This window comes from Ipomoea triloba, chromosome 1, assembly GCF_003576645.1.
Source record: "Ipomoea triloba cultivar NCNSP0323 chromosome 1, ASM357664v1".
NCBI lineage: Eukaryota > Viridiplantae > Streptophyta > Magnoliopsida > Solanales > Convolvulaceae > Ipomoea > Ipomoea triloba.
Genome location: NC_044916.1, coordinates 26,968,871 through 26,974,870, shown reverse-complemented (window position 1 = coordinate 26,974,870; position 6,000 = coordinate 26,968,871).

Genomic DNA, 6,000 nt, shown 5'->3' with positions numbered 1-6,000 from the left:
TTCCAGGTTGATACTCTCAATGAAAGCACCAATTAATACAACCTGAGGTTGTATGAGTTGCCCTTCTTCGAGTCAAGAGCTAAACTCCAAAAAGAGAGGGGGGAAAAGACATGATTGTGCTTCGAATGGCAGCCCAACTCCAAATGACTATGCTTCGAGTGATAGTCTAACTCCCGAAAGAGAGAATGTCTCCAGACATAATCCATTAATTATATTTTTCAGTGCCCTTATACATTTACATAGGTAGTTATTTATACATGATAATACAACTACCCACTATCTTAATAACTACCTAAGAAAGTGGTCATCCCACTACACTCATAATAATAATAATAATAATAATAATAATAATAATAATAATAATAATAGAAACTACATGAACTCATGGTTGTATCACAGAAGCTGGCCACAAACAGTCCGCGTGGCCGATAGGAAAAAGAAAAGTGAACTCAAACGACACACTGTACTGGCAAAGAGTTTCAAAAGAGAGAATATTTGCTCGTGAACTCTCTCTCGTTAAGAATTTAAATATGAGTAATTGTTAAACACTACACTCACATGCAGACTTTCGACCAGTGATTACAAAATAGTCCGAGTGGGAGCTGGTTGTCTTTAAAAAATTATGCATAGGTATGGATGTCAGTTTGGCCAAGCCTATCATTAACTTTGTAGACTTAGTGATTTTGGGCTAATTAAGCTAAAAATTTTAAAAAATCTCTTAACCTAATCATTGTTGAACCATGATGAGCAGTTGAAATCAATCACCACTTTTTACAAAAAGGACACTTTGTTCTCATTTGATCATTCTCCTCTATCTATATATATGATGTTGTTTCTAAAAGAATTAAGATATTGCTCTATATATATATTTTTCATATTAAATATACATTGTGTAGTGTGTAATATCTTTTACTATTTAAAAAATAAAATGGACTAAAATTTTGATTTATTTAAAGTTCTTTTGATTTTTTTTTTGTATACTGCATAGGTAAACTACTAGTTAAATATAATACTTAATTGTCACATTTTACTTGTCTTGTTATTAGATTAAACCAGCTATTTGTTTTCTTAACTATTGTCTTAGTTTTTTTAATATTTAAATTTAATTTTTTAATGTTTAATAATATGTTTGATATAAAACTAATATAACCAATACTTTGCATATTAATTAGATCAGTTTGATGCTAATAGGGATTAATTTGAGTATGACACAAGTTTAAAGGTATCTCATATAATTAGGATATACTCAAAATACCTCGTGATTTAAAAAAGTAGTTTTAATATAATTTATAAATTTATAAATTTTAAATACTAATATCTATTCATACTATTAATAAAAACAAAATCCTTCATTTTAACTTCCCACCTAAAACACTCCTATACTATTAAGGTTTGTGTAATATTGTAAATATATGGTAATACAATTTCTATTCGTACGTACATTAAAATATGGTAATACAATTCCTAATACAGTATATTCTTTCCCACTTTTCCTATTCGTAATATAATTCTATATTAAAATTACTAATCGTAATAAAATATAGTACATATACTTCCCTACAACGTAATCTATATTATTAATAAAAACAAAATTCTCCATTTTAACATCCTGTCCAAAATACTCCTATACTATTAAGATTTGCGTAATCTATACTATTAATAAAAACAAAATCCTCCATTTTAACTTTCCGTCCAAAGCACTCCTATACTATTAAGGTTTGCGTAATATGCTAAAACATGGTAATACAATTGTTATTCGTACTACAATTGTACATTAAAATATGATAATACAATTACTAATACAATATATTCTTTCATACTCCCCGATTTCTAATACAATTTTAGATTAAAATTACTAATGGTAATAATACAGTACATATATATCTCTACAACGTAATATTGTAAAATATGGTAACACAATTTCTATTCGTACTACAATTTTATACTAAAATTAGAGAAAATTACATTTTTCGTCCCTAAGGGTGCGTTTGGAAAGCAGGAAAATGACTTCTGGAAAATGTTTTCTGGAAAATGAGTTATTTTCCGGAAAATGAGTTCATTTTCCGTTGTTTGGATGTACTCCGGAAAACTGTCTTTAGGTGTTTGGTTCATTTTCCGGAAAATGAGTGGAAAATGAGTAGAAATATATAATTATATATTTTTATTATTTTATTTAAAATATAAAAATATATAAACTAATAATATTTATTTTAAAATAAATTAATTAATTAATTAAAAATATTTATTAAAAAAAAAAAAAAAGGGACGACGGCTGCCTGGTTTCCGGCGGTAACCAGTCCGCCGACTGAGGAGGGACGGCTCCCTCCTCGCTATGGAGCCTTGTTCCCATTTCCAGAAAACGACTTCCGGACTTTTTGTCCGGAAGTTGTTTTCCGGAATTTTGCATTGATTTTCCGTGGCCTATTTTCTGTTGACCACGTTTTCCTGCTGTTGCCAAACACACGAAGCCCGGAAAATGATTTCCGGAAATCATTTTCCGGGCTTCCAAACACACCCTAAGTTATAAGGTTATTGTAGAATTCGTCTCTAAATGTTGATCATACTTACTGTTCATCCCTAAGTTATCATTGATGTTGCACTTTCATCCTTCTATTAATAAAACATTATGGACGAAATTTGTAATTTTAGTATAACTCTAAGACGAAAAGTGAGCACAAAAGGACGAAAAGTGTAACGCCAATGATAGCTTAGGGACGAAAAGTGAGCATGACCAATACTCATAAACGAATTCTACAATTACCCTATAACTTAGTGACAAAAAGTGTAATTTTCATTTAAAATTATATGAGATGTCGACATAATATTGCATCAAATCTATATCTATACTACTAATAAAAACACAATCCTACTTTTGCAACTTCCCGCCCAAACACTTAATAATAATAAGGAATAATGGAAAATGATCGGTAAAAAAAAAACTATCCGTAATACAATTCTACTTATTATTTTACAAAATCTCCAAATAATAATATTGATTGAAATTACACTATAAATACTTTTCTAACGGTAATACAACTGTACATAAAACATGCATCGTTGTTTCTTCAAATTATAATATTGAAATTGTAATAATTTAGAACAAAGTTACAATATAAATATTTTATTATCGTAATACAATTCTACTTATTATTTTACAGAATCTCCAAATAATAATATTGATTGAAATTACATTATAAATACTTTCCTAAACTTAATACGATTGTACATTAAATATGCATCGTTATTTCTACAAATAATAATATTGAAATTGCACTATAAATACTATCTTAATCGTGAACAATTCTTCCATCGATTATTTTCTGTTCTTCTCTAGTATTTTTGCTATTTCTCCTTATCGTTGACTAATGGAGTTTATTTTCGTATATGCCTCTGACCTATCCTCCAAGACGAGGAAAAGCTCTATAAGCCTCCACTTGATGCATTGTTATTTGTCTATAGAATATCAATGCTCCATAGGACAATGTTGAACAAGTTAGTTCTCATTAAACATGTTTCTTCCTTTTGCAATAATATTTTTCCAATTTTGAACAAGCTTAGTTAAATATGTTTCTTCCTCTTGCAATAATATTTTTTCCATATTACTTTTCTTAATAGTTAGTTTCATCTAGGGAAGCTACATCTTCGTCAAGTCCGTAAGTCATTTTGGTTGATGAAAGCACTCCCATCAGCAGTCTTTAAAAAAATAAACATTGATTGTTCATCGTCTTCAAAGGGTTTGAAAAAGCCTAAGATCGAACCCAATACATGAGAACCTTGGCCGATTGGTTTTTGATTGACGACAAACAATATATATTTGTGTTCTGGACAATTAAATTTTCTATTTTCGCACCATTACTATGATTCTGTTTTTCTTTTGTTTAAGTGGACTAAAGGATTAACAGATGATTTATTATGTTATGCTTTAAATTTTAGCATTGTTGTTAGCTTATACACGCTAGCAATGTTTTAAAATTTTTAATTTTTTTCCTAGAAAATAAAGGAAAGTGTTGCCTTGAGTTATATTCATCTTGAATACAATATGTAATTAAAAATTGTAGAATAAAAATCATTAAGTAATAAATATCTACTTAAAATATAAAACGAAATGTTGAATTTATTACTGAATGGATTATTCGTTATTTATTTATATTACGAGTCATTCATTGACAATTGATTTAACTTGGACATTTTATTTTTTAAGAAAACGAGTCATTGTGTAATCAAAATAATACACAAGCATCGTTGCTCCAATCAAATAGGTTGTTCGATAATGCTCACTCGTTGTTAGAACCTGTTGTTGGTGCACCAACATTTAGTCTAGCTAATCTTAGGGTGTGTTTGGTTGGTGGGTTTAGGCATAAGGTATGGGTATCAAAGTGATTGTTATTGTTTAGTTGATAGGTTTTTAGAGTACTACTATGGGTTTGTAATACCCCATTAATTGGAAAACACATACCTTAATGAAATAAGGGTTTCATTTCCTTTCCTCATTTCTTCTCCAACTATTAATAATCATTCTCATTCTACCCTACTACCAAACATGCAAAATACTTTCACCAAAATCTATTACCGTTACCAAGTATTTGATACCCATACCGATTCCGATTCCCATATGCGAACCAAACACACCCTTAGTGTTAATTGTAAGCAAATTTGTTATCTCAATAGCGTGTCTAACTATTTTGTTTAAATAAAATGTAATTTGTAATTTTCCTCCATCAGGCAGTGGCGGATCCAGGAATTTTAGTCAGTGGGGGCGAAAATTTTTCTTAAACCGTAAAACATTTAGGAAATATAGTCATAGATTTGTTGTATATAAGCGAAGAATAAAACACATCAAAATTTTATAAAAATACTCATAACAAAATATGAAAAATAATAAATTTGATAAAATAATTCAAATAGAAAACACATTATAAATTGAATCACTTAAAAGGAATATAGTTATAAATATTGTTGGATATAGACAAAAAATAAAACACACTAAAACTTTATAAAAGACAAAAAAATAAAATAATTCAAATAAAAAAACACTTACATTATAAATTACACATCTCATTATTATATACATAAAGTGAAGAAAGTTTGAAAGGCTCCAACTATGACAACGCCTGCTGCCCAGCAGAATCGAACCCGCGCCCTTTTGTTAGTAAACGTCCGGACCAACCATCTCTGCCATCTAACCAACTGTTTACTTATATCATTTTTCATATACTTATATCTTAAACTAAACTATACATACATATATATATACAAGAGCTATATAGGGGGTGAGGGTGGGATGAGTGGGGGCAGCTGCCCCCATGCTGGATCCGCCTCTGCCATCAGGTATAAATAATTGCAATGGCCGGTAATGAAACACTGTACGGTAGATTTATGGTTTTCTCTACAAGAACACATATGAATATGCCTAGGAATAGTAATACAACTCAAATTCAAATTATTCATAATAAAATTTACATTTTATTATATACAAATTTTGGTTTATTGTTTGTTTTAAATTATTTATTTACTTCAATTAATGTGTTAATTATTATGTACTTATTTGATTTTATTATTTCTCAAAAATATTGCAGTGGTTAGCAAACCAAATAATATATATACAATTAATATATAAGATTTAATATTACAAATATGAGATTCATTCATAGTTGTGTATTTTAAATACGAATCATTCTATGATAATTATCTAAATACTAATGGCCTGAAGGTGTTAGTTCTAGATGAGGATGAACACGATTAGGTTACTATTGCCAATGTCGTTTACAAAGAGATTTAAAAAAAATGTAATTTGAACATGTGATATTATGTTTTTTTTCAAAGAGCACATTTGCCCAAGTTATACAAATCCTAAACACTGATATATAAAATCCCTAAAGTTTCAGCACCAGATGCATATATCCACACATTAGCTATTAATTCAACAATTATTTGGTTAAATTCAAGCAAGGATAACATCACAAAAGATGGTAACTACAATTTGTAAATACTTTTTCTCTC